Here is a 20,783-nt window from a genome sequence, read left to right as displayed (position 1 = left end):
CGACGATAGAACTCAGGAGGGAGAGACCGCTGGAAAATGAGGGGTGTGCGAAGGATTGGCTGGCACACAGGGTGAAGGGTCATGAATAGCCAGAGTGATATGCAGACTCCTGACCAGGGACACGCAAGTGCTTATCAAGGGTAGCGACTGGCGACGTTTGAATTTAGATACCCTGGACTCCAGCGAGTTTGAGGGTCGCTGAGGTTGATTTGTAATGGTATGGACTGGCTTATCTACATTGTCAAGGTAATTGTCACTGCTGCTGTCTTTGTTTCTAATAAAAATTGTTTATAAAAAAAAAAAGAAAGTGCATGTTTCAGTCTGCATGTGAGAATTTTTTAATGAAATAGAAGAGGATTTGAGAAGTCACTCAAAATGTGCCCTAATTTTTCTTTCTGCAGCACTAATCATACTTTCTATGGCAAAATGAACCCCCTCATTTTGTTCCTTTTTAAATTAAATGTTTTAAGAGTTACCACTTAATATCAATCAAGATGGCTTCAGGTGTGCAATACATTTGTCATAAGTAGGACTGTTAGCGCTCTAGTTGTTCTATAGAACACTCTGGGAAGCTGCAGTAGAACACAAAGGAATCAACTGACAGTCTCTGCCCTTGCTGGATGTACATGTTTTACTGAGAATGTCAGACTTCATTTTCACAAGACTGAGAAAGATAATGTGCATTTACAGAAAATATGCTCCCAGTTTAGCTTATAGATCACCTTCCAAACCTCTGTGGGAAAAGCATGAGAAAATAGTTTTCTCTCAAACATGATTCATGATATCCCAGCAGGAGGCTTTTTCACATGGTAAAATCACCTTAGAAGACACCACAATTCCTAAAATGAGTATGGTACCATCAACAAATGATTTATAATGTAACTAAAGTCTTAAAACCTTCTATTAACTGCAATGCTTTTTAATGAGGTGCTATCATGTATATTGGTCCCAAGATGACTGCCAATACTTCTTGGATGAAGTGCTGACAGGCAATCAGATCTCACGCTGAGATGTGTGGTTAGGCTCTGCCCAGATATATATATGTGATTTTACTTTTGATTTTCTCAGGAACTACTGAACGGATTTACACCATTTAACCAAAAGGCACGACTCTGAACCAAGGGCTACCTTTTTGCCAAATTTGGTGCAATTCCATTCAGCAGTTCGGGCTGTAGCTGCAATTAAAGGTTCCTTTGGAAAATTGCATGGGAAAACAGTTTTGGGACACCCCGAGACTTTCAGGATAGGAGCGCCCCACCAGTTTTGAAAATTTTGCGGATTTCCTATGGATAATAGGTCCTAACTATAACTACCTCCTGGCGAACGCCAGTAGGATATATATATATATATATATATATATATATATATATATATATATATTTTATTTCCCAAATGCCCGTGAGCTCTAGGGAAGCACTCAACAGTTCGCCAATTGAATGTCAGCTTGCTGCGATATCCCCAATATCTTTACTTGATGCCTGACGCGTTTCACGGCTCACGCCACTTCTTCAGAGGCAATTTGCATACAGGTGGCGTGGCGGATGCTCCATTTCATTTCAAGAGGTGAGGCTGATTTTAATTGGTTTGTTGCCCCTCGTGGGACTCGCTAAGTGCATATTGTTATTACACAGCCTGTTGGGACATGTGGTCCTTGGAGCAGTTAGTTCATTTCCCTTGTGGGTTCCTACACCAAACTGTATATTTTAAACGCAATATTAAAATCCTTAGTAGGTTATGTGAGTACCTTGGCAAGACTCTTTTCCCGTTCGGCGCGCTGTGCTCAAAGATGTGGACTCAGTTCCCACCTTAGCCTCTCTGCAGTTGGAGATGGTGCTTAACCCTCACGGCAGGGCCGCCGTGTCCGTAATTTTATTTCCCAAATGCCCGTGAGCTCTAGGGAAGCACTCAACAGTTCGCCAATTGAATGTCAGCTTGCCGCGATATCCCCAATATCTATACTTGATGCCTGACGCGTTTCACCGCTCACGCCGCTTCTTCAGAGGCAATTTGCATACAGGTGGCGTGGCGGATGCTCCATTTCATTTCAAGAGGTGAGGCTGATTTTAATTTAATATATATATATATATATTATATATATATATATATATACACACACTGAAAAAACCATAGGTTTCAGGGACGTTCTAGTTACAAATTAGCATTTAAAAAAACCTTAGAAATTCACTGAAAAAACCATAGGTTTCAGGGATGTTCTAGTTAATTGCAAATGTTACTCATACAAAACCATAGAAATTCGGCCGTTATGGTTAGTAGAGCTAACTATAGCACCCGCAATACACTGCTGATGACGTCACATATTACATCACTCATGACATGGTCAGTGACATCACTGATGACATCACTGATGAGATCTCAAATGACATCACTGATGACATCATCCAGTGAATGTGTGTTTTTGTAAACTTTAAATATATTTTATATATGTTAATGCCAAGGTGTATTGAAGAATGAGTTGGTGTATAAGTGTCTGGGTGGAGGATTTAATAGGTGTGTGACTGTATAAGTTAGTGATTAAATGTGTCTTACTGAATGCATGGGTTAGTCACTAAACTGTGTGAATGTCTGTATCAGTCTCTCAATTGCTGTATAAGCTGCTGCATAGGTGGATAATTAGGTACTTAACTGTCTGTATGGCTTACTTATTGGTAACATAAGTATTATTATGGGTGGCTCAGTGTGTGTGTGTGTGTGTGTGTAGGTGGGTGGGTGGTGCATAACTTTCTGCCAACATGTGTGAGTGGCTAATTTACTAGGTGTATGGGTTCAATAGTGCATGTAGAAATGGCTGTTTCGGTGAGTGTGTGTGTATCACTGTGTTGGAGAGTGAATGTATATCTCACTGGTATATGTGTGAGTAACTACATATGTGGAAGGCAGTATATGTGAGTGTTGGAGTATATAAATGACACTTTGTGATAGTGAGTAATTGGGAGAGTGGCTGTATAAATGAGTGTGTGCTTGTGTCAGTGATTGTATAAGAGAGTCAGTATATGTTACTATTTGTATGAATAGGTTAGATGCTGAATGTATAACTGTATAAGTGAGTAAACATCAGTGTTATAGATTCTTTACATGACTAGCTACGTGTGTCAATAACTTTATGGATGAGTGACGGTGTATGAGTGTTTGTATAGGTGTATGAGTACATATGATGGTGCTACATTGATGAGTGACTGCATGTATGAGTTACTGTATGGGTGAATGAATGTGTGTGTGTAACTAGGAAGTAGTCAGTGGGTATATAGTAACTGCTATTTATTTGTCTTTGGTTTAGAAACTGGTAGTCGGTATTTTAGAGTGAGTGTATCAAAGGTTATATTAGGGTGTGAAGAGGTGCATCAAATTATCACGTGGATGATGTCATTTGAGATGTCATCAGTGATGTCACTGAACATGCCTTGAGTGATGTAATACCTATGGTTTTTTCAGTGAATTTCAAAGGTTTCTGGAATAATAATTTGTAAATATAACGTCCCTGAAACCTATGGATTTTTTTGTGAATTTCAAAGGTTTTTTAAATGCTACTTTCTAATTATAATGTTCATTAAACCTATGGTTTTTTTCAGTGATTTTAAATTATCATTCCATTTTCAACCTAATGAAAACAGGCGATATCACCAGTTTTCCAGCAATAGCTACTGCAAAAAAAAATTGCCACAAATGAGAGCAAACGCAAATAGTATGCAGAGTAGGCATTCCTGTACAAAAATAACATGAAAACACCACTTCCCGAAATTTTCAACGAGCAGCCAAATCTGCGGTGCGATCCAAAATCAGTTGATCAGCTGCGTTAACAGTAGGAATGTACCATCTGCCTTTTACTGATGTAAAGTAGGACGACTACCTACAGTGTGAAAGGGAGCCCAGCCCAGCATCATATCTGAAGACCAACACATGTCATAGAGCTACTGATCATACACCTCCGACACCCAAGGTGGCCACAAAACCCACTGCCACCACCCTCAGGACCTCCCCCCCGGACCACCCCCCCTACTACCACCGAGACAGCACACAACAGGACAGTGGACCTTCCAAAAATGGCATGGCCCCTCAGCCACACAATAGCTGATTGTTGCGAGATGTGGCAACCAAACATGTGTGAAGGACGCAAGTCACCCACCAATAATAATGCCCACAATACCAAGTGTAGTGGTGATGTGCTGGACAGACCTCACTATGCAGAGAACAAACCTCTACATATACTGCAGGTGCTTGTAGTGTTGTGAACAGCGGACGCAACCATGTTACCTCAGGCAGTGGGGAAGATCTTGGTCATGTACCTGTATCGTCGTCCCCTGTAAGCGGAAGCGCAGTGGGCTGGTCCAACATACGCCACTCCAGCGTAGAAGTGTGAATAAATAGGCTGGGACACTGGGCGTGGTTCACTTGTGTGAAAGCCAATGCGTCTGCTAGAGCAGCGGCCCTCACCCTGCCACGTAGCTGCCGCCATATCCGCCGGCCTCCTCGACACACGCCCCCTGCGAACACAGCAGCACAGCACCACAGAATTATGTCTGTACAGACTACTGCCTTCAAACTACACTACGAACAGCAGGGTCCACAATTCAGATGGAGTGGCGATTGTAGATGACGCAGTCCAGTAGGCAAGACACATTCCTCCCAGTGCGGCCCGCCCGGACCACGCATCATCGCAGGCTGTGTACACGCTGAGCACCAGAGGTACCACTAACTCCGTGCCCACAACTGAACGCCATGTAGTCTTATTAACGCAGAATTAATTAGACAAAAGACATTGCTACCAGTGCGGCCTGCCCGGACCACGCATCATCGCAGGGTGTGCACACGTTGAGTGCTTCAGGTGCCACTAACTCACTGCACCACAAGTCATCGCTACCTAGCCTTACTAAGGCAGAATTCATTAGACAAAATACATTCCTACCAGTGCGGCCCGCCCGGACCACGCATCATCGCAGGGTGCGCACACGCTGAGTGCTTCAGGTGCCACTAACTCAGTGCACCACAAGTCACCGCCATGTGGACTTACTGAGGCAGAATTCATTAGACAAAAGACATTGCTACCAGTGCAACCCGCCCGGATCACGCATCATCGCAGGGTGCGCACACGCTGAGTGCTTCAGGTGCCACTAACTCACTGCTAAATACAAAAAATATCTGCTGTACCTATAGTTATTTTATAAACGCATCTAAGTCGTTTCTTAAGACAGAGAGGAACCACTCTTACTGGACTGTGTAAGGATTACAAAACACATAAAAATGAGGTATTAATCCATATTTTAATTTTTGACCTTGTTAGAAAAATACTTATTCAATGAATACGTGAGATTTAGACATTATACCACCATTTTCATACAAACTAAACCCAGGACCTATTTGTCCTACAATACATTGGTGCCCATGGACAATCTGTGGAATAAAATTATTCACACATACTCATTCATACTCAGACGCATTCATACATTATAACAAAAGACACATGACCCTAACTACTAAAATTAGAACAAAATGCAGGCCCAAGATAATGGTAAGCGAGTCTTCTTAAGTGTTAAACATAAACCAAGGGGTGCAAAAGAAGAATGGCATATGGTAAACAGAATGGGGTAACAAGAAAAATGTTCTTGTAGTATCTTAATAAATCTGTGTAGTGAACAATCCAGTTCAATATGCCGACGCGCGTTTCGGTGTGACGCCCCCTTATAACCGGGGCAACACCTTCTTCAGGGCAAGAAATTATTCAGACATAAGTTCCATGGGACCTATCAAGTGATAAATAACAATTAGTGAACACAAAACTGTTAATTCTAAACATATCTATTAGATGACACTGATTATTTATAAAGTTACAACATACAAAAAACATCTAAGATAGACACTGGTCCAGATAAATGAGTGGTTGAGCATTAAACATATTAATTATATTATGAACGTTGCACACATAATGGAAAATAACGAACAGAAAATCAAATTTGAGAGAAGTTTATGAAAGAATACACATGCAACAATTGGTTAGGTCATATTGGCAATTGATCAAAAGGAATCCTGAATATATAGCTAGGACTGGATACCGTTGCATAAAATCTGGTAAACAGCATTTAGATAAACTCAGTAAATAAAAGATATCATTTGGGGATTCATATATCTTCAAGAGAATGATATCAATTGAGGGATAGGTGAGTTTCGAGGACAGTAATAAAAAGTAGGGGTGCTATATCTGCATGAAGCTGATGGTTAGGAAAAGGAAGATAAGAGACATGCTCACCAAGGGATCAGATGGGAAGATGAGAATAATTATCTCTCTTTCTCCTTAAGTAATGCAACCTCAGTACTTCTAGTGGTACACATATATAGCAATGTAGAGGAACTTTTCAACTTATAGGCATGCGAGATCTAAGGAAGAAAGTAGATCAGGAAAGATTAACATTTCTAACATAAAGCATAGTTTGTTAGATTTGTGATGTTTATGAAATCAACAATTTTCCTAACCTTTTCCTAACCATCAGCTTCATGCAGATATAGCACCCCTACTTTTTATTACTGTCCTCGAAACTCACCTATCCCTCAATTGATATCATTCTCTTGAAGATATATGAATCCCCAAATGATATCTTTTATTTACTGAGTTTATCTAAATGCTGTTTACCAGATTTTATGCAACGGTATCCAGTCCTAGCTATATATTCAGGATTCCTTTTGATCAATTGCCAATATGACCTAACCAATTGTTGCATGTGTATTCTTTCATAAACTTCTCTCAAATTTGATTTTCTGTTCGTTATTTTCCATTATGTGTGCAACGTTCATAATATAATTAATATGTTTAATGCTCAACCACTCATTTATCTGGACCAGTGTCTATCTTAGATGTTTTTTGTATGTTGTAACTTTATAAATAATCATTGTCATCTAATAGATATGTTTAGAATTAACAGTTTTGTGTTCACTAATTGTTATTTATCACTTGATAGGTCCCATGGAACTTATGTCTGAATAATTTCTTGCCCTGAAGAAGGTGTTGCCCCGGTTATAAGGGGGCGTCACACCGAAACGCGCGTCGGCATATTGAACTGGATTGTTCACTACACAGATTTATTAAGATACTACAAGAACATTTTTCTTGTTACCCCATTCTGTTTACCATATGCCATTCTTCTTTTGCACCCCTTGGTTTATGTTTAACACTTAAGAAGACTCGCTTACCATTATCTTGGGCCTGCATTTTGTTCTAATTTTAGTAGTTAGGGTCATGTGTCTTTTGTTATAATGTATGAATGCGTCTGAGTATGAATGAGTATGTGTGAATAATTTTATTCCACAGATTGTCCATGGGCACCAATGTATTGTAGGACAAATAGGTCCTGGGTTTAGTTTGTATGAAAATGGTGGTATAATGTCTAAATCTCACGTATTCATTGAATAAGTATTTTTCTAACAAGGTCAAAAATTAAAATATGGATTAATACCTCATTTTTATGTGTTTTGTAATCCTTACACAGTCCAGTAAGAGTGGTTCCTCTCTGTCTTAAGAAACGACTTAGATGCGTTTATAAAATAACTATAGGTACAGCAGATATTTTTTGTATTTACTTGTGAATTTTCCCCTGCTGCTCTACCTTCATTCATTCAGGGGTTCCCCTTTTCTAGTGGCCACTAACTCACTGCACCACAAGTCATCGCTACCTAGCCTTACTAAGGCAGAATTCATTAGACAAAAGACATTGCTACCAGTGCGGCCCGCCCGGACCACACATCATTGCAGGGTGCACACACGCTGAGTGCTTCAGGTACCACTAACTCAGTGCACCACATGTCACTGCCATGTGGCCTTACTGAGGCAGAATTCATTAGACAAAAGACATTGCTACCAGTGCGGCCCGCCCGGACATCGCATCATCGCAGGGTGCGCACACGCTGAGTGCTTCAGGTACCACTAACTCAGTGCACCACATGTCATTGCCACGTGGCCTTACTGAGGCAGAATTCATTAGACAAAAGACATTGCTACCAGTGCGGCCCGCCCGGACATCGCATCATCGCAGGGTGCGCACACGCTGAGTGCTTCAGGTACCACTAACTCCGTGCACCACATGTCACTGCCACGTGGCCTTACTGAGGCAGAATTCATTAGACAAAAGACATTGCTACCAGTGCGGCCCGCCCGGACATCGCATCATCGCAGGGTGCGCACACGCTGAGTGCTTCAGGTACCAATAACTCAGTGCACCACATGTCACTGCCACGTGGCCTTACTGAGGCAGAATTCATTAGACAAAAGACATTGCTACCAGTGCGGCCTGCCTGGACCACGCATCATCGCATTGTGCGCACACGCTGAGTGCTTCAGGTGCCACTAACTCAGTGCACCACAAGTCACCGCCACGTGGCCTTACTGAGGCAAAATTCATTAGACAAAAGTCATTGCTACCAGTGCGGCCCGCCAGGACCACGCATTATTACAGGGTGTGCACACGCTGGTTGCTTCAGGTGCCACTAACTCAGTGCACCACTTATCATCGCTGGCTGTACACACGCTGAATTTCCAATAACTGTGCAGCACTACTGAATGCCACGTGGCTGTGGGCCCTTGCTGACAGCTGCCTCTGGCCTACACTGCGGTCAGCACGGCTCACAATTAAAATTGAGTGTTTATTCATTAATTACAGAGTCCAGTAGACAACTAACTACAATGTCTTCGAAACCTAAATAATATCCTTTTAGTATCCTTGCTTCAAGAACTTTTTTGATATCAATTATAGCTTTAGTACAATCACAAAATAATTCAGAGTCCAGTAGGCAACTAACTATAACATCCCCGAAACCTACACATTTCGACAATGTATTCCATACATATTTAATCTTTTGTTACCTACACTGCGGTCAGCAGAGCTCACAATTTACATTGAGACATGATTTATTAATTGTAGACAGAATTGTACTCTATGTCCTTAGATTTTGTCAAGAGGAAGTGACAAAAAGCATTCCGCAATGCCTGTGCTGACTACTGCCTTCCATCAACATTGCGGATAGCAGGGCTCACAATTCACATCAAGTCGCAATTGCAGATGATGCAGTCCAGTAGGCAAGAGACATTGCTCCCAGTGTGGCCCACCCGGACCATGCATCATTGCTGGCTGCGCACACGCTGAATGCTTCTAATGCCCCTACCTCAGAGTACCACAAGTCATGGACCCTTTACAATAGAATCTTTTGTGTATTATTTCACATCTGGTGCCCCTACCTTGGTGCAGCACAAATCATTGACCCTTTATGATTGAATTTCTGTGTCTGATACAATGATTACTGTTCTACTTGTTGCCAGCACCAACCATTCCCGGAGGGCTGGCTTACACTCACACCACACGCATCCAGCACAGACGTCACTGGACATGTGACCCTGGTAATAAAAAGGAGTCAAGCGCACGTGCCCATACCCAGTTCCACTATCTGTCTGTGTGTTCATTATGTATGCAACATGCTGCCCCTGGGCCCTACCACATTACATTGTGCGCTGGACAGCGTATGTAACCAACTTACCTTTGACAGTGGGAGAAAACTTTGGTTATGTAACTTTGTCTCGGTCATTGTACAAGTACGTACGTAGAGACTGGATGATTAGAGTACTGCAAGGAGAGTGTATGGTGAATTTATAAGTGCGTGGGGATTGGCGGAGTGATTGTATAAGTACATATGTTAGCACAACCTAACTCCAACAATGAGCTTGTCTCTAATTGGCTGCCCTCCATGTCCCAAAAACTGAATTTTGGACGTTGCATGGCCCACCAGTATTGCTTCAGCTGCAATACTCCACTGAATGTGCAATAAACATTCACATTCACACAGATGTGTCATGTCCACCATCGTTCTTGTGTGGAACTATGGATGAATGTAGGGTCAGTGATTCCCCGTACCTTCCATGTTGGCCATGTTGTGGGACTTGGCTCACAGAGTGACACATTGATGCTTGCGACCAGGGTGACGCCGGCACTACAACAAGAACACCCGCATGCCTGTGTTGCCAGATTTTTAAAGCATTCTCTACCCCAAAGACAACAAAAAAGTAGCCCAAAGTAGCCCAATATTGCTACTTTAAGGAAGGAGGGGCAGGGACATCGTCAAGCAGGCGGTGAATGCATTGGAATTGATGTTGCAGCAGGCTGCCAAGTAAATATTTGTCTAATAAAGCGCTTTAACATACTAGTTTGCTGGAGCGCTGTGTGTATATATATATATATATATATATATATATATATATATTTATAATCTGGCAACTAGCACAAACCAAACTTTTACCGCACAACTGGAAACAATATAGCCTAATTGTGCGTGATCTAGCCCAATCTGGGAACAGTGCCGCATCAGTTGATTCCTCATACAGCTCACGATGGAGCCACGCACGTAGCTCCGGAGTCATTCTTCACAGCCTCACGCAGGACTGGCATACGTCAGCCAGCCCGTTCTGCTTACGCTTACAGGGAAGAACAACAATGCTACATGGCCCAGATTTTCATTATAGTGATCTGCTGGTCACAGGTCTAGTTGTCATTATGCCACAGCCACTCCCTCACGGCTGGTATACCCCCACGCCACACCCATCCAGCACAGGCATCACAGGACACATGACCCTACAAATAAAAAAGACCAGGCACACATGCTCTACGCCATTTTAGAGTTGCTCCCACCTCATGCACTGTCATGGCCCGTCTCGGTGGTCCAGATACCTCATGTAGGCCTGAGCCACCGAACAGGAAGGCCTACCGCCACGTGCATGGCCTCACTGGTCACTGAGTTTGTGGCACCGCAAGGACTGAGCGGGTGTACAACCTGCGATGATAATAGGTGCACTAGTATGTCTCAAGACGCAGCCCCAAATGTGAGACCTGTTGGCCTGCGGAGCGGGATTGCATGATGTGGAGGTTGCCCTGTCCGCGAAAAGGTGAGTAGTGAGGCCTGGGTGAGCAGCGATGGGCAAAAACTTCTGGGAAGCGGGAGTGGATACACAATGGCGGCACAGCGATTTAGACGTACACAGTCGTATATACTCTACCATTACTAATTCTGTACTATGTTTCAGATGTGGGAGCTTGAGGGCTCCACTAGGTCCCGGCACGTGGTTGGAGACACAACGGTGGCGTAAAGGTGAGCTGTGAGGGTTTTGTCAACATAATGGGCACTCACTGTGCCTCTTCATCTCTTCCTTTCTCTCCTTCACACTCTCTCTCTCTTCTTCTCACACTGTTTCTCTTTCTCTCTCTATTCCGGTTTCTCACACTTTCTCTCTCTTCCTATCTCTCACTGTTTCTCTCTCTCTTCGTCTCTCTCTCTCTTTCTCTTTGTCTTCCTCTCACTCTTTCTGTCTTCCTCTCACTCTTTCTTTCTCTCACTATCTCTCTTTCTCTCTCCTTTGATGGACGCATGACGCACAATCTTATCTTGCTTTTTGTCTTGCAGGCCTGCGATGATGCGTGGCCATCCTGCAATCAGCACTCAATCTGAATTGTGAGCTCTGCTTCGCTGCGTGTACACAATGGGTGAGGAGGTTTCTTCAGCACGTGGTGGACCCTCTTCGACATACACTGATGGTGTAAGGTGAGCAGAGAGACTTGTTTGCACAGCGGCGGGCAGTCACCTCCGGGCAGTGGGAGTCGATGGGGTGCAGCAGCCTGGGTGCGCAGTGGCACGCAGTCACCTCCGGGCAGTGGGAGTGCATGGGGTCCAGTAGCCTGGGTGCGCAGCGGCTGTCATACACCTCTAGGCAGTGGGAGTGGATGGGGTGCAGCAGCCTGGGTGTTCAGCAGCGAGTAGACACCTCTGGGCAGTGGAAGTGGATGGGGTACACTAGCCTGGATACACATAGCCGGGACAGCGATTTAGGCATGCGCAGTTGGTTGTACTCATCCATTACTGATTACATACTATGTTTCAGATGACTAAGCTTGAGGACTGCCCTATATCCCGGCACGTGGTTGGAGACACACCGGTGGCAGAAAGGTGAGCTGTGAGGATTTTCTCCACAGTGTCAACACTCACTCTTCCTCGCCATCTCTTTCTTTCTCTCTCCCTCACTCTCTATCTCTTCCTTTCTCTCTCTCACTCTGTCTCTTCCTCTCTCTTCTTCTCTCTCACTTTCTCTCTCTCTTCTTCTCTCTCACTCTTTCTCTCTCTCACAGTTTCTCTCTTTATTTCTTCCTTGTATCTCACTCTTTCTCTCTCTCTTTTTCTCTTTCTCTGTCTTCCTCTCGCTCTCTCTCACTCTTTCTTACTTTCTCTATTCCTCTCTCTCACTCTTTCTCTCTCTCTCTCTCTCTCCTTTGCTGGACGCATGACGCACCATCTTATCTTTCTTTTTGTCTTGCAGGCTGTGATTCACAAATTGTGCACTTGTATGTACTCATCCATTACTGATTCCATACTAAGTTTCAGATGACTAAGCTTGACGGCTGCCCTATATCCCGGCACATGGTTGGAGACACACCGGTGGCAGAAAGGTGAGCTGTGAGGATTTTCTCCACAGTGTCAACACTCACTCTTCCTCGCCATCTCTTTCTTTCTCTCTCCCTCACTCTCTATCTCTTCCTTTCTCTCTCTCACTCTGTCTCTTCCTCTCTCTTCTTCTCTCTCACTTTCTCTCTTCTTCTCTCTCACTCGTTCTCTCTCTCACAGTTTCTCTCTTTATTTCTTCCTTGTATCTCACTCTTTCTCTCTCTCTCTTTTTCTCTTTCTCTGTCTTCCTCTCTCTCTCTCTCACTCTCACTCTTTCTTACTTTCTCTATTCCTCTCTCTCACTCTTTCTCTCTCTCTCTCTCTCTCTCCTTTGCTGGACGCATGACGCACCATCTTATCTTTCTTTTTGTCTTGCAGGCTGTGATTCACAAATTGTGCACTTGTATGTACTCATCCATTACTGATTCCATACTAAGTTTCAGATGACTAAGCTTGACGGCTGCCCTATATCCCGGCACATGGTTGGAGACACACCGGTGGCAGAAAGGTGAGCTGTGAGGATTTTCTCCACAGTGTCAACACTCACCGTCCCTCACCATCTCTTCCTTTCAGTCACTCACACTCTTTCTCTCTCTCTCTCACTATCTCTTCCTTTCTCTCTCTCACACACTCTCTATTTCTGTCTCTTCCTCTCTCTCTCATTCTTTCTTTTTCTCATCCCCTCTCTCACTTTCTCTCTCTCTTCCTCTCTCTCACACTGTTTCTCTCTTCCTCTATTACACTGTTTCTCTCTTTCTTTCTTCCTTGTATCTCACTCTTTCTCTCTGTCTTCCTCTCTCACTCTTTCTCTCTCTCGCTCTCGTTCTTGCTCTTTCTCTCTCTCTCTATCTCTTCCTCTATCTCTCTCTTCCTTCCTCTCTCTCACTCACTCATTCTCTGTCTTCCTCTCACTCTTTCTTTCTTTTTCTCTCTGTCTTCCTCTCACTATTTCTTTCTCTCTCTCTCTCTCTCTTTCTCTATCCTTTGATGGACGCATGACGCACAATCATATCTTGCTTTTTATCTAACAGGCTGTGATTCACGAATGGACGTCCCCCCCACCACCACCACAGCTGAATGCGTGTACAACCTGCGATGATGCGTGGCCATCCTGACAATGCCTCAGCAAGTTGCTTCGACACGTGGTGCACCTTCTTACGCACACACCGGTGGCGGAAGGTGAGCAGAGAGGCCTCTTTCTGCAGCAGCGGGCAGTCACCTCTGGGCAGTAGGAGTGGATAGTGTGCAGCAGCCTGAGCGCACAGACACCTCCGAGCAGTGGGAGTGGATGGGCTGCAGCAGCCTGAATGCACATTGCCGAAATAGAGAATTAGGCATATGCAGTTGTATGTACTCTGAAATTACAAATTCTATACTATCTTTCAGATGACTAAAATTGAGGGTGCACTATGTCCCGGCACGTGGTTGGAGACACACCGGTGGCACAAAGGTGAGCTGCGAAGATTTTCTCCAGTGTCAACTCTCTCTCTCTTCCTCTCTCTCTCACTGTTTCTCTCTCTCTCTCTCTCTCTCTTCCTCTCTCTCTTTCTCTCTCTTCCTCTATCTCACACTGTTTCTCTCTTCCTTGTATCTCACTCTCTCTCTCTCTCTTTCTCTCTCTCACTCTTTTTGTCTTCCTCTCTCTCTCTCACTCTTTCTTTGTTTCTCCCTCTCCCTCACTCTTTCTCTTCCTCCTTTGCTGGACGCATGACACACCATCTTATCTTTCTTTTTGTCTTGCAGGCTGTGATTCACAAATGGTCCAGCGATGACACGACATGGCTGTACAGTTTTATTTGTTGTTTTTTTTAAATAATTTTTTTTATATGTAAATCCATACATGACTTAGATTCTCATTTGTCAAACCTAATGTGACTGTCACATTTGTTTGTGGGGGGTGGGGGTGAGGGAGGATGGCAGACAAGGAGCTCCTGCTAGGTGATGGCGGAGCAGTGTTGGGTGTCCGACCTGCATGATCGTTGCCTCCATTGCATCTGTTGTCAGAGACTTACGAGCCAGCGGGCTGGCTCTTAGAAGAAGAGCTGTGAGCCGACTGGCAGGCTCATAGAGGGAGAACCACGGCCCGTCAGAGGGAGAGCTGCGGGCCAGCTCGCAGAGGAACACCTGAGGGCCGACTGGTATAGGGAAAGGTGCGGGCCTTCGGCTTCCAAAGGGATAGCTGAGGAACAGTGATGTGGGGAGAGGAAGCGTGAACGGGGTATCTCGCAGAGAGAGACCTGCGATATATTTCCAGTCTTGGCTTCACAGATACAACTGAGGGCCAGAGAACTCGCACCCAAAGAGCTGTGAGCCGACAAGTGGTTAGCAGAGGGAGAATTGCGGGTCCAAGAATGTTGTTGGAGGTATGCTGTTGATGGGGGGAAAGGGTGCGTTACCTGCTGATGTAGGGAGACGCAGCGTAAAAGAGGTATATTGCCCCTGGACCTTTATTTTATATTTTCACTCGATGCGAGGCACAAGATGGCTGCTAACACTTCCTGGCTTGAAGTGGTAGCAGCCAATCAGAGGCAAGCTCGTGCTCGGGAGTTAGGCACCGTCCAGATATATATATATATTTTTCCTTTAATATCTCAAAAACTACTAAACAGATTTACACTATTTCAACAAAAGCGCGCTTTCTGGACCAAGACCTTTCTCCCCGCCAAATTTGGCGTAATTCCGTTCAGCAGTTTGACCTGTAGCCTTGTCTAAAGTTTCCTATGGAAAATGCATTGAGAAAACACTTTTTCGAACCTCCCTTTTTTCCCAGCCCCCCAGACCAATCACCCTGTAATATGTCTTCGCAGCTGGATGGCTCCGGTCGTGGGTGCAAATATCTCGCAATAAACTTGCTTTCAATCAATAACCAACCTTGGACGTCCTCAATACACCCCTAAACTTTCAAGATACGAGCTGATCAAAAAAGAGAAACTATCTGGAAAATTTTGTAAAGATTCGTCAAACGACGCCAAAGTTATAAGCACATGGAGGGCTCCAGGAGGGGGGGCCACACGACCCCCCTCCCTACATGAGTGAAGCCCCAGCAGGCCCCCGAAGCCCCAGCGAGCTCCCACTATTATTTTTTAAGAAATGCCCCCAGGACCTAGCCCACCCCGGGGTCTCATTAAAATAAAACGTGGGAACCCGCGACCCCAGCACGAATTACGCCTCTATATATTTTTTTTATGCTTTCTTTGGCCCGGAGGGTCCTTCTGGGACCCCCTGACCAGGCATAGGGGATCAGGGTGCTTCTACCCTGCCCCCTGCTCTTGTTTTATATCTTTGTTTCTCTGTTTTCTGGTGACTCGCTTCTACCGAGTCACAGGATGGCGGCCAACACTTCCTGGTTTGGAGTGTTGACAGCCAATCACAGTGAAGCTTGTGCACGGGACTTACGCTCTGCCCAGATATCGAAACTTTTATTTTTCTAATTTCTCAGCAACTACTGAACAGATTTACCCAATTTAAAAAAAAAGATCGCTTTCAGATCCAAGCACTACCTTTTTGCCAAATTTGGTGTAATTCCGTTCAGTATTTTTGTCTCTAGCCTTGCACAAAGTTTCCTTTGGGAAATTGATTTTTTGACTCTTATTCTTTGAATTTCTCAAAAACTACTGAACGGATTTACACCATTTAAAAAAAAGGTTGCTTTCTGAACCAAGCTCTACCTTTCTGCCAAATTTGGGGTCATTCCGTTCAGCAGTTCGGGCTGTAGCTCGTCGCAAACCGTCCTATGGAAATTAACATGGGGAAAACGTGTTTTGGGACCCCCTTTTTTCTCAGCCCCCGCTTGACGAATCACCCCCAGGATAGGAGCTGACCTGGATAGGCTTTTTTTGGGAGAATTTCGCGAAGATTTGTCAAACGACGCCAAAGTTATTAGCTAATTAAAAAATGCTTTTCCTATGGAAACTAGGTTGTAACTATAACTACCTACTGGCAACCGCCAGTAGGTTATATATACAAATAAATATATAAAGGTTTATACTTACCTGTAAAGTAGCTACATTAATGGGGTAAAGGCAATCGTAGTAAAGGCATAGTAGCTGTAAAAAATAGTTGTTGTTAAAACGTTAGTGGTTTAGACTAAGTAGTGCTTAAGGAGTCGTTGTTTAAACTGTAGTTTTTCAAGTGGTAGTTGTTCCATCATACAAAACCCAGTCAGGCATTGCAGGGCCGGCCTGATGAGGAGCATGCCCTATGATGAAGCATGACACCCAGCGGGTGTTTGAGGTAACCAAATCCCAAAGTGGTAGACACCCTGTCTCCACCATAGAGTTAGTGTGTGAGACCGACTAGGCCTCTTCTATTTCTACTCTCTCTAAAAGGAACTGCATACCATAGTTGCTTGCTTCCTCCACTCTATGACCCTAGATTCTTTACCATGGGTACTCACCCAGGGGCCTCAAAGTATTGTCTGTGGTGTGACCAGGTGCTGCACTGATGCAAGCAGGGTGGTGATGGTAGGGGGTCTAGGTGTGCCAGAAGATTGAGTAAAGAGGTCAGCAACTAAAACAGCAGCTCGTGCTGCTGTTCACCAGGGGGGGCACGTGTAAAGATCAAGAGGGCCGCAAGTGGCCCTCGGGCCGTACTTTGAGTATCACTGTTCTATACTATAATACTCCACTCTGACAGTCTTACACCACTCCACTCTGTGACACTCCATACCACTTTAATCGACTCTATGACACTTAACTGTATGACACTACTCCGTTCTATGCCACTCCACACTATGCCAGGTCTGTCTGCGACACTCACTCTTTGACACTCTATGTTTCACCAATCTTTGCCACCACACTCTAAACCCTTCCACTCTGACACTCCACTGTACTTCACCCTACGCCACTCCATAGCACTTTGCACCACACCACTCCACTCTATGAACCTCCACTGATCTGTGAGTGAGACTTGCTCAACCGACTGCAACTATCCACACAGTTTAACTCCAGTCCAGGTTTTGATCTCGTGACCAGACCGTGACTGCAGCGAGCAAGCAGGAGTGGAGTAGGAAGAGACGTGCGCCGCAGAAGGAATTCGTCGAAAAACATCAGCCCTGGGGGCTTAAGCCGCTTGGAAAGAGGGGGTCGCAGTGCCCAGGTGAATGTGTGCAGATATCGGATAGCGGGTAATACTTGCAGCCATCACGGCAAAACGCCAACCACTTACTGCCATCCGTCAACCGCCCCTCCCCATCCCCCTTCTCTCCAGCTCCATCCACCAGCTCTGCCTGCCTGCCAGCTCGAGCTCTACCTCGTTTGCTCAAAAACTCCCACTAATCCCCTGCTAACCTCTCACCGACTCACCGACCCGCAGCAACTGCCTGCTAAAACACCACCTCACCTATTGCATTTGGAGAGGTAAAAGATCTGGGACTGTGGACTTTGGATCTTTGGACCTTTGGACTCTTGGACCTTTGGACTCTTGGACCTTGGGCTTTGGGCTTTGGATTTTGAGGGGGGAAAAAAAAATACCCCGCTGGAAAAGAAATTGGAAAAAGACCTGTTGGTGATCGAGACTGTGGGAGGCAAGCACGGCTGCTCTTTAGCAGGCAGCCGCAGCAAGTGTGTGCCCCTGGCGTCTTGCAGAGGCGACCCGAATAGTTCAGGTGCAGCCAGCAACTCAGTCTTGAGAGCCCCGCTTGCCCCCGCCTTTATTCCAGCCCATCACTGCTTTTGCACCTTTTAAACACACTAGCGGCATACACCGCCAGGATGGATCAAAAACTGGAGCCGCTCAATTCACTCATTATAAAAGCCCAATCCAGTCCAACTGGTTCAATCAGCATAATTGACTCTTTATCGTCGTTACCTCATTTTCTCTCCTCAGTATTTACGGAAATCAAGAAGCGACCTGTGCCAGGGCTCTATGATTCCCCGCTCCAGGCCTCGAGTTCTGTCCAGGACCCTACTCTCACTGAAGCGCAACCTCAACCCCTCCCTCCGCCCATCGTGGAGCAAGCTGACTGCAATGTAATTCACACAGAATCAACTAACCCTCATGTGAGAAGTTGGCCTGGTATATGATGCTCACTAGTTAAAGTGATCACCTTGTACCATGCCAAGCAACCCTTATGGTGTGGTTGTAAGTCAACCTTTTCGGACTAGCTGCCCTAGTGGTAGCGTAGGCTAAGCAGTCTTTGAGGCTAAACTCGTGAAGCGTGTTAAGCCAGCTGTTTTACCAAATGCAACCCCCTTTTATACCAATGAAAGGACACCACACAGATATATATTCAAAATATCTATGTATTTATTTCTCAAAGTAACCCCTAGTCTCTTTATGAGCACAGGAGCACAAATCGTCAAACAAGATTACAGTAGAATACACAGAAGTTGCACTTTATATGGATAGGCCCTGGTGGCCGCTCGAACCATATACTAAAATAGTGGTATAAGTACCACGAACAGAAAAGGGAAAAGGCCTAGGGCCTCTAGAATCGCTGGGCCTACAAGGAGCTAACTTCAGTTAGTGACCAGGAGGTCCACGGGTGGCGTGTGCAGAGCAAATAGTCACACACGTGCTCCCATAGGTTTCAATGGGTGCGTAAAAAGTACAAAGTTACTGCAAAAAGGATCTTCCGGATGGACTAGGAACTCAAGATTTGGAACACAGGCACTAGAGATGTAATACTACACTTGGGCACAGGAGTGCCAGCTTTACCTCACCCACAGGAAGCGGGTGCATAGGCCTCGAAGTGCGTCGGGTTTCTTCTATCTGTTCCGTGGAGCCTGTGGACAAAGATGCTGCAGGCGGTCGGTCCGGGAGAGATGCGGTGGATCCAAGAGTGGATCGGAGATGTTGAAGACCTGTAAGCAGAGGGGACAGTGTTCACAGTCACTAGCCAGTGACCAGCGTGGCACCAGCTGGGTACCAGGCAATGTCGGGTGCAAACAGGAAGAAAGGTGTAGCTTGTCTCTGCAGCCACGTGGTCCCTGGAGGTCGACGACGTCCAGGAGTCGGTTCACGAGCTGTCCCACGCAGGCTCTCGCTGTCAGCGGTGTCGGCGACTTGATCGAAGCAAACAAGCCTTGGCAAAAGCAATTGTTGTAGGAGATGAAATAAGCTGATGGTTCTGACCAGCAAGGTCAGAAGGACTGCTCCTTTGGAGGGGAGCAAGGGCCAGTCTGGAGCAACCAGACCAGCGGTGTATTTCGTAAAGTTTGTCGCCAAGATGGCTATTAGCCAGCGGGCCAGCAACCGGTTAGGCGTGTCGAGTGGCAAAATGCAGAAGGGCCCCACGCAGATCGTGGAGATGCTGGAGGGCTCACCTTTGGTGCAGATGCTGCTCGAGGGTTGGGCTTCTCAGATCCCAAAGCACAACTTGGAGGGAGCCTCGGTTAATGCACTTGTCAGCTTGTCGTGGTCGTTTCAAGATGGCTGGCTCCACGTGTCTCGGTGCCTCCACGGGTCTCCTCTTTTCAGGGACTGTGGATCGGGCGGTGAGAGGTCTGGAGGTCCAGGTCTTGTCAGTCTCTGGGCTCGGGCTCCGGCGGGAGGCGGCGGCAAAGCAGACGTTGATTCGCTGGATGGTGCTTGCGTTAGCAAGGTGGTCACTCCCTGACCACAGGGGAGATTTCCTTCAGTCTTCTGTGCAGCAGAATGTCGAAGTTCCCGTCTTCTTCTTAGTTTCAAGTTGATTCCAGGATGTCTGAAGTCTTAGGACACAGCTCCTACCTTTAAGCGGATGCTAGGGGCCGGACTACCTGCTAGGTCCCTCCCTATGGGTGGGACCAGGAAGGGGGGTGGTTACACCCCCAATCCTTTGTCCAGCTCGCCCCAGGCCCGGGACTGGTGTGCCCCAGGACCGGTTTGAACTGGCATATGCACCGAGGCTCCTTGTGAGCCACAGGCATGTCTGGTTTCTTTCAAGCCCTACCTGACCAATACACAAAATCCTGTCTGGGGTGGTGCATGCACCTCCCCTGGCAGGAAACCCTTTGTCCACACCTCCCAAGCTGGAAGGACTCCCAGCAGCAGGAGGGCAGACTTGTGTCTGTGGTGGCAGCATCCATTTTGTGGAGCTGAGGCTATGTCTGATTTTACCCGGGTTTCAGGTACTGTACATGTCGTGTCCCTCTAGAAGGGTGGAATGCTAACCCCGTCGCCAGAATTGGTGAGGGGTTAGTATTCCAATTCGTATGACACCTTACTCGACATGTTTTGATAAAGCCAAACCAAAGATAGCATTTAACCGCGAGGTTCATAATGCACTTAAGAGTATATGGTATGACGATATCTGGAAACAGTAGAAGGAAGTTGTTCCGACCACTGCAGACAGGTTCAGCTCATGCCAGAGCACCATCTCACAT

Source organism: Triturus cristatus, chromosome 1_1, assembly GCF_964204655.1.
Source record: "Triturus cristatus chromosome 1_1, aTriCri1.1, whole genome shotgun sequence".
NCBI classification, from domain to species: Eukaryota; Metazoa; Chordata; class Amphibia; order Caudata; family Salamandridae; genus Triturus; species Triturus cristatus.
Note: the sequence above shows the minus strand (reverse complement) of the source record.